This window comes from Tupaia chinensis, unplaced genomic scaffold (assembly GCF_000334495.1).
Source record: "Tupaia chinensis unplaced genomic scaffold, TupChi_1.0 Scaffold000052_1, whole genome shotgun sequence".
In the NCBI taxonomy this organism is placed as follows: Eukaryota; Metazoa; Chordata; class Mammalia; order Scandentia; family Tupaiidae; genus Tupaia; species Tupaia belangeri.
This window is the reverse complement of record NW_006159510.1, coordinates 5913278-5923007: the sequence shown is the minus strand read 5'-3', so window position 1 is coordinate 5923007 and position 9730 is coordinate 5913278. Positions and strand designations below refer to the sequence as shown.

General features: G+C 50.5%; 1 protein-coding gene across 1 annotated transcript in view; it reads left to right on the top strand.

Moving 5' to 3' along the window:
* PRKAR1B (protein kinase cAMP-dependent type I regulatory subunit beta) overlaps positions 1 to 9730 on the top strand; it is a 59744-nt gene that overhangs the window by 29437 nt on the left and 20577 nt on the right. The window lies entirely within an intron of this gene.

Sequence of the window (9730 nt, the reverse complement as noted above, 5' to 3'; positions counted from 1 at the left end):
GAGAGAGAGAAAGTGAGAAAGCAAGTTGTCAGGTCCAGGACTTGAACCATGGTCGGCCATGTGGGAGTCCAGCTTCTCCAACCAACACACCACCTACAGGCCCCGTTATTGTTTTATTATTATTATTATTATTATGTGTTTTTTAAACAGTCACTCGCTATACATCATTTGGCATGTAAAGAGAATTTACCTAACATGAAATACTTCTAAGACCAGTCCAGTTGAGAATACTATACATATTATCACCAACAGGTAATAAACCATTCCTGTCTCCCACAAATGTCATGCAAGGATATGGGATCTTCAACGGATCTGTAAGAGGGAGGCAGGGAGCCCTGGATGGGAGTGCTGCTGGGGTGGGCGCCGCCCTCTGCTTCCCTTCCTGCACTGCTATCTACTCCCTGGGGGTAAGAGCCAATCCACAGGAATTTCCACATGAAGCAGGTAGGGGATGGCCTGACACACTGGCTGTCTCTCTCCCTCAAGAAGTTAAAGGGTCACTTCCTACGAATGGTGATGGGTGCACAACTTACACATGAGATGAAATGGCATAAAAATAACACACACACACACACACACACACACACACGAGTGCAAGTAAAACTGGGGAACCTGAGCAAGGTAGATTGAATCCATATCCATATTTTAAATAACTAGCATCCTGGTTATAGTTTGGTACAATACAGTTTTGCAACACATTGTTGTTGGGGAAAACTGTAAATTTAGGGTAGACGGGAGTTATCTGTTATTTCCTACAACCACTTGCGAATCTACAAAGTTAAAAGTTTAATTTGAAAAAGCTGGTGGTGGGTTTCTCTGCCTGAACATGCATCATTGTCCTGTCTCCCACCATGCCTACATGGGGCAGTTGATGGTCGCCCCGTGCAGCCCCAGGACATGCCGAGACCCTAATCTGTGGCAGCCGCACTTTAGCCTTTCTCAGATGGGGTGAGCAGCTGTCGTGAGAACAGGGAGCAATCCGTGGAGCTGAGCTGCTTATTGTGAGCTTCCACTCTGGCGACGGCAGAGGGAATTCATGCTCTTTCTTGGGAGGTGCTGAGCTGTGGGTACGGGATACCCTCTCCTTGTTGGCTGATGTGGGGATGAACCTGTGACAGCAACCCAAAGCTGGCTAGCACCTCTGTCCCTTCAACTCAGGGGCCATGAGTCTCCATGAGAGGCCCCCACCCAGGCGGCACCCAGGAATGAATGAGCGACCCGCCTCCACTCTGTGGGCAACTTTCCTAATTACACAGAGCTGAAAGTATGTCACCGTTTGGCTTACTTCCTCCTTCTCTGGCCCTTAAGGGTGAGAAGAATTTCATATTTGCATGCTCTTTAAGCACATTCTTCCACTCTCTATCTTGCCATTGGAAAAAAGCAGCGCTTCATGGTGGAGGAGCTCGCGTGACTGAGTGCGCCGTCTACAGCAAAGAAGTTCCTCATGCCGTCTAAAGAGAACAGACGCTGCTGCCTGGGATTGTTGGAAAGAAAAGGAAGTGAGCAAAGGGCTGAACCCTGGGTGGATGTCTGGCTAACATTACCAAATTTAGGAGCCCTTTTCTAGGTTTAAAATAATAGCAGCAACAGCAAAATGGCTGATGCTGTTGATGGTTAGAAGATGGAGAAGTTCGTATGTTGACATTCATCCACCTCTGTGATACAGTGTGAAGCAGGGCTGACACAGATGAGATCCTGCCCGTTCAAAACGTTCTTTTGGGTCCTTATCTCAGGCTCGTGTGCCTTCAGAATCCTCATCAGTTCCTCCCAGGAGGAGCATATTAAAGGTAGCTTCTCATCATGGCTCCGCTACAGCCCCACATCAGGGAAGACTCAGAAGGCTATAGAGAGAAGCAGACCAAGGTCTGAGGGGCTTGGAGGATTTGAGACCCTCAAACTTCTCCACAAGGTGCAGCAACCTCCAGGAAACTCAATGGTGTGGATTTAGGACCCCAGAGAGCGAGCCCCTCCTTCCCTCCCTCTTACATCCCCACACTGGGAAGGACCTCAGAGAATGCTTGTTGAATGAATGAATACATTCATGAATGAGTGATGCTTGTCTCCAACCTAATTACCAGAAGGCTACAAAAATATTTCTGAAGGAATCCCCTGTTAGAGAAGAATTCTCAGGCAGTACTTCTCCTTAGAATGGGAAACTCATTCCACAGCAGTGTTTCACAATTTCTTTTTCCTCTTCCTCCTCCTCCTCCTCCTTTTCAGTTTTTGCTAGAGGTTGCATGCACTTGCTGGAGAGAGATAAGAAAGTGAGAAAGCATCCCATCGGGGATGGTCACGCCACAACCTTTTTCCATCTCTTTCTCCTTTTTGGGATTTTGGTTATGCATATACATAAGCCCAGCATGTTTTTCAAGCCACCAGGGCCAGAGAGAGCGAGCCCCTCCTTCCCTCCCTCTTACATCCCCACACTGGGAAGGACCTCAGAGAATGCTTGTTGAATGAATGAATACATTCATGAATGAGTGATGCTTGTCTCCAACCTAATTACCAGAAGGCTACAAAAATATTTCTGAAGGAATCCCCTGTTAGAGAAGAATTCTCAGGCAGTACTTCTCCTTAGAATGGGAAACTCATTCCACAGCAGTGTTTCACAATTTCTTTTTCCTCTTCCTCCTCCTCCTTTTCAGTTTTTGCTAGAGGTTGCATGCACTTGCTGGAGAGAGATAAGAAAGTGAGAAAGCATCCCATCGGGGATGGTCACGCCACAACCTTTTTCCATCTCTTTCTCCTTTTTGGGATTTTGGTTATGCATATACATAAGCCCAGCATGTTTTTCAAGCCACCAGGGCCAGGGCTGAACCTTGAGGTCAGCCATATGGCATCCAGCCACCCTAACCACCACATCAAGGGCTAGCCTGCAATGTTTCCTTAAAAAAAAAAAAGTAGAAAGAATAAGTCCATGGGCAGAACACATTACTAGTTCTGGCTGGTGTTCAGGAGGCCTCTGGCTGATGAACTTTTGAGGGGAGTAAACCCACGTCTTCCAACCTCTCACCTCCTAGCAGTGATTCCTGGGTGTTCTTTCCAAGGGCTCCACACTGTGAACTTGCTACAAATGCTGACCATGTCCCACGTGCGGTAACAGAGAAGAGCCTTAGGTAACTGCCACCTGGGTAAAAGTGACGACTTGACTTAGAACCTTCCTGTGACTTTAATTTTAGAACTTTTAAGAGACCCATGGGTCTTCGAGGCCTTTTTTTTTTTTTAATCTTCCTACCCCCCCCCTGCCAGTCTGGAAGTGGAGCCTGGGAGTCTGTGTGGTTATCTGAAGGACATTCCAGCAGAAAGTTATTCATACTCCACAAACTCAGCTGCAGCTGAGGCCAAGGTGACGTTCCCACCTGAGACACCCAAGCCTGCACGTGCCCACCTACAGGAGCCTTGGGGATAAGACTTTGTTTCTGTGCCGACTGGCCTTTCACCTCCCTGATGCTCCACAAAAATCTGTCTTCTGATTGTTGCTGACAGTAAAAACGACAGTGTGTCACATGTATTCTAGGTATCTGTTAGGATGATGAAAAGTCATAACACATTTTTGCATAGAAAAAATTAGTCATAACTTTTCAGGCAACCCAACATAGGGGCCCAACATTCTCTGGGTAGAAAATAAAACCTTATGCTTCAGCCATCAGTCTGTTACAGCCACTCTTTGTGCTCCAAATCTGATATGTTAAAGCTTGCTGCAAATTCTTGACTGTATTTTCCAGGGAAAAAAAGGGAGTCTAACTGTCCTCCCCTTGAAGCTAGGCTGGTCTCAGTTACTCGGTGGACCAACTACATGGGGCAGAAATGACATTGTGAACATGCAAGCCTAGGTTGTGAGAATCCTTGCAGCTTCTACAACAGCCTCTTGGAGCTTTGTTCTTGGATGCTCTTCCTAGAGCCCAGCGATCCATGCTCTGAGTTGTGCATTTGATATGGCACCAGTCAGTAGCAGCCCCGACCTGCCACGATCAAGGGTGAGTCCTGAGCATCAGCCCAGTTGAGTCTTCAGATGACACCATATGACTGCAACTGCAGTGGACACCCAATCAAGCTCCACCCAGCGGAGCCCAGTCAACCCCCAGAATTGAGTGAGAGTGACAAGTTGAGGGTTTAAGTCACTGACGTTGGGAATGGCTTATCTGTTCTTATCCCTTATCACCACTGGTATCACATAAATAAACAGAGCCTCTTCCTCGCATGGACAGTGAGCAACACGGAGGAGGCTGTGCCAGCCACTCTACCACCAATGAGAAGGGCGCCAAGAGCAAAGTGCTGGCTGCAAACACAGATATCTTTTGTTGCTCCAGGTTTTATATTCATTGATAGGAAACTGGTGCTTACAGGCTGAATCTGGCCCAGAGACTAATTTGTATTGGCCTGCACAATTTTTTTTTTTTAACATTTGGATTAGTCGTCAATATTTTAAAACTAGGGGCTTTCACATAAAAAGCTGATCTTTTACTTCTCTTTAAAAATGTATCTGGTGGGAACCAGCAGTTAGCGTAATGACTATGTTGCTGGACTCCCATGTAGTTGACCGCGGTTCGCATCCCGGACCCGGTGCCTTAAAACTCACCCCGGGCGCGTGTGCGTGCGTGCTCAAGATCCTGGGAGGAGAAGGGATTGCGGCGTGACCATCCCCCCTGGAGGGTGATTTCTCGCTTTCTGTCTCTATGTCTCTCTCTGTCTGGCTGGCAAGCGCACACGCCCTATAGCGAAAATCTCCCCCCCCCCAAAAAAAAAATGTATCTGGCCACACTGACCTGCGTCTCTGTCAGGCCACAGTGAGAGGCAGATGCCTTTGGGTGCAGAACGGCCCCAAGTTTGCCATAGCCCCCACCTGGCCCTCTCTCTTTGCAGCAGCTCTGCAGGGAGTTGGGGGTGTTTGAGTTTGCAGCCTCAATTTGAATGGTCTTGAAACCAAGGGAATGGTCAATTCTGGCTAATGCAGACAATCCTCCATTATTGTCTGTGGACCAAGCCCCCTTGGAACTGAGTCCAAGGCCACATGTAGAAAAATCATAAAAATGTGTGTGTGAGGTGGGTCAGCGAATGAGACTTCACAGACTGGAGAGACAAGCGATGCTCTTGCTCCAGGACAGAGATGGCATCCTAAATGGATTGTGTGATTAATCCTAGAAGGCGAGCTGGCGAGTTTGGAGAGCCTAGGATGTGCCAGGTGTGTGTGATTACGCTCTCATGCTCTGCAGCATTCCCTTCCAGTCTACACCAGGGGAGAAGCAGAGAGGGCTTGTCACATGCCCAAAGACATACGCAACTGATAAGCGAAGGGTGGACACCGTGTCCAGCTTTTGCCCAACTCCTGCATCCCAGTGTCTCTGCATGGGATACAGCTGGCATTGACCCAATGCATGTGTAACCCGCCACGTGTGTCTCAGACTCCATGTCAAAAAACGATGTCAGTGTGTGTGGGCGCTGCTTCCTGTGCTCTGTTCATTCACGTCTCTCTCTCTCTGCCTTTGACTGGCAGCGAGACTGACCCTTACTGTGTTTTCTGTTGTCTTGGGATCCAGGCGTTGCCGTTGCTCATCCAGTAAAGACTATTATGGTGTTTTTCATGATTGCCTTCATGGTGTGCCTGGCACTAAGGCAGTATGTTTTTGGCTTGGGAACTAACAGGCTCCGCTGTAGAACTCCCAAGAAGTTGTTGGGGGGTAGAGTGGGGTGCTGCCTCCGCTCTGGGAGCTCCTTGTGCCCCTACTACATTAAAACCTTCTTCAGAGAGGGGTTTGGTGATGAGGACCAGCACTAGCTTCTGAGGGAGATCTCCGCATTGTGCAGGAATGTCCCCACCGTTGACAAGGGTGGGGGAAGGGGCAAGCTCACATGAACAGCGTATTGTACAGGCCCCTGGAATGTAACCCAACCCGAGAGGAAGGTATGGTTTTCATAGCATTGTAAAATGTATTTGCAGTGGTCTCCTTGGCAACCTGCTTTTTTTTCCTCCTTCTTCTGTGATCGACCAAATTTGATAAGCCACAGTGGGACCCCAAGGTCCACAGGAATCAGAGACTCTCAGAACCAAAATGCAATTCTAGGAGACTTTTTGCACTTTCCAGCCACAGTTGACCACATGGCCAGAAGCTGTCTGCTGGCCACTCTAAGACAGATGCACAGCATCAGGCCCGGCTGTCTCCGAGAGACGACTTTTCTCTGGCAGGCGCCAAGCGGAGCTGTCTGAGGTTCTGGTTCTGCTCTCAGTTACTGCCTTTTGTTTTCCTTGAAGCATGGCATGGAGGAGGCTCCTCTTGCCTCCTGTGCTGGGTCCTTATTCCTGTCCGTCTGGCAGGCGCCCGCCCTGTTTGCTTAGTTGTGATCATGATCATTCTTCCTCGTGTGGATTTCTAAAGCAAGTTGTTTTGTAAACTATGCCTGTGGCCAGTCGCAGACACCCTTCTGCGTGAGGCCTCATCCTTTGGGAGTAGGAATACGGAGCCCCCCTCACCCCATCCTTTCATCCCACCCCATCCTCTGCATGGGGTTTTTCCCTGCCCCCTTGGCTTTCTCCTGAGTGGACATCAGTGGGTTGCAATGGCAGCCTCTTTCTGCCTTACTCCCGATCTGCCGAAGATGTGAATTTCCAGAGCTGATTTCCCCCAGGTGTGGGGAATCCACAGAGGAGCCTGGCAGGGACACCCTTGTCCTACACAGGGCTCCTGTAGACACTTGATGAGTCATTGACACCTGCCTGCCCTGGGAGCTGGAGCTGGGCTGCAGGACACCCCACCCCACCCCCCTCCCCACAGCTTACATGACCCCCTGAGAGTCTCTGCAGGAGCTGGGGCCCCTCCCAGGTGGAGGCCTTCTTTCCTTGCCGGCCCCAGCTCTGTGTGTTCACACCAGCTGTCTCTGAAGCTGTTGGAAGCTGCCAATCCCTCAGACACCTGATCCCCACAGCTCTTGGAAAATATCCTCAGCAGACCGGAGCAGAATTGTTCATCTTGCAGGCCTGTGCACTGTAAAACTGGGAGGTGACAGACACAAAGATAAAAAACGCCCATGGGTAGCCCATGAGCTTGAGCAGCCTTTGCCTCTAGAGGCCTCTAACTTCAGGCTGCCTACAGAGACAGCGGAAACTTTTTTCTAGGGGTGCTCACTAAAGGCCTGGGGCCCAAGGAGCTTTCAAAGTTGGGACAGAATCCTGTCACCAGACACCTGGCTCGCCTTCCCAGGGGCCTGGCAAAGAGGAAAGGGCGTGTCGAGGATGCACCAGGTTCTCAAGGTGGGCAGACTGCCCGGCTGTCCCATAATTTCCTCAGAATTTGCAGAATTTACATCTCCCTGGATTGTGCTCTCCAGGAAAACCTAGGAGGATTTGGGCTGGGGTGGGGGTAGGGGGAGCTGCAGGTCTCAGCAGCTCAAGTTCCCCTCTGTGCATTCCTCGATTTGGGCGTGCAAGCCCTGCTTTTCCAGGCCCCTTCAATCACCTTCTCCATGGCCTGGGGGCAGCTGGGCCCTGAGAGCTGGTTCCCCATAAAAATCTAAGACTCACATTCCCCAATTTGCTCCCACACTGGGCGCTGAGGCCTGGGAGGTGTTGCCATGGGAACGCTAGATTGGATTTATCTCCTCTCTTAGCAAATTAATTTTATGAATGTCCACAATGTTGAAGCAACTGCAAAACAACACATTTCAAAGCCACCCTTGGGCCTGGGAACTTTTCTCTATTCATCAGAGCTTTGCAGCCCTAGGGTGTTTGAACCAGGGGATGGTGAATTGTTCAAAAAAGCCCGGACATACATGGTCTGTCCACTGAGGGTCCTTTGTGACTCAGCCTGTCTTCTCCTCCAGGATTGAGGTGCGGAAATGCTGTTGGGGTCTCAGAGTGTGTGTGGGGGGGATATTGCTTTATATTTACACCTTCGGAGCATTGTTACTGGTTGTTTGCCGTTACCTATTACTACTCATTGTAGCTCCTTGTTACTCAGGGTTCCCCATCGCTCCGATCTCTGCCTCCCCGTTGAATGGCTGCAGGTGTGAGCAGTGACCCACAGACGGGGCAGATGTGGGTGGTGGGGGAGCTTGGGGGGTATTGAAGCATGAGTAGAAGTTCTCCAGATGGAGAAGGTACAGGAAAGAAGGGCATCCATATAAACAACTGCAAGGACGATGGGGCACAAGGTGTGAAGATGAGGAGCACCCAGGACTGGAGTGGGGCCAGGCACCAGGAGCCATGTAGACATCCAGGCAGAGGGAGGATCTCAACATACCTTGGGGCTCCTGGACGGGAAGTTCAGATGTTCACGTGGTGTGATGTTTGAACTGTTCCTTCTGCAAGAGCAAGAACAAGTTCGTCCTGCCCAGATACCGTAAGCTTCTTCTAGGAACCAAATGGGACACGCTCAGAAGCACAGTGCCCACAGCCTGCCCTTGGTCTCCAGCTCTCCAAGGAGCCTACGGTCCCCTTTCCAGAGGCCTCCTTGAGGTTGCTTCTGTCCGGGACATACTAGGTGAGACTGAGTTGCTCGCTCTGGCCCTTCAGGACCTGAGGAGGAGAACTCCACAATCTATCCAGGACCTTCGACGTTGGGCCATATGGCAGGCCAGTCGTGGCCTCTGCCCCAACAGTGATTGTGGGCTGGAGCTGAATCTTCCCTGTCTGAGGGGAAAGCTCATGGCATCTTGAAGAACACTTGGCCTGGACTCCTTGAGACTTGCCTTCTCCAGCAGAAAAATAAAAACATTCCTTCTGGCTGAAATGGAAGAAACGCTTTTCCAGAACGGCAGGCTGGGCTCAGAGCCCTCCACGCCCGGCCCGGACTGACCCTATCCCCGCACTCAGGCACTTGTATGGGGATGGGGTGGTTCCTGGTGCCCTCTATGATCGGCTCTGGGTAATTGCTGACTTGTGGCCTGGGTCACCACCAACTTGATGTCAGGACTCTGAGCTGTTCTGGCTCTACCCTCTCGGTGTCTGCTTGGTGTCTCCCTAGAGCTGTGTTAGTGGCCGGCTCCTCTGCTCCGACCTCCGGGGTGGGTTCCTGGGTGGCTCCGATGGGTACAGAAATAGACATACAGTAGAGTCCATATGGCCTTGACCTGTCTCCTTTCTCACCACAGAATGGTCTTGTCATCCTGGGGGACCAGGCGGGCTGTATGTTCCCCTTTGCGGGTGAAACTCCCCCCAGCCTAGCTGCCCTTCCCAGTGCACTGGACGTGCAGCCCAGCAGCTCAGGGAAGCTGAGCCGGGCACCCTGGCTAAGAGATGACCACACTGTGTTGGCTGACGGTGGACAGACTGACTTCTCAAATGCACACAGCCCCTTCACTTTGCCTTTTGGGCTGACAAGTTTGCATGTAAATTGGGGCGCTCTCAGCAGGCCGTGCTCCGAGAACACTGTACACAGAAAGGCACGGACAGAGGCTGCAGTCGGCCTGCTGGGCCTCGGTCGGTCTTGAGCTCAGGGCTTCTGCGTTCAGAGATGAGAGCCATAGACAATTGTACCAGGAAAATGCCACTTGTGGATTAAGACAGTGACACAGAAGTTCTTCAGAGAATGGTGACTGTGTCCCGTGTCTATCCCCACGATGATCTACTGCTTTCTTGGACGAGCCTTGATATTTGATTCCTGATTTTGTTGTTGTTATTACTGTAAGAAACATTATAAAAAGATTGATACCCCTTCATCCATAATAAGTATAAAAGGCACCATCTTCCTCACCCCCCCCCCCTCAGTCCTCCTCCCAGCGACCAAACCCATCCACG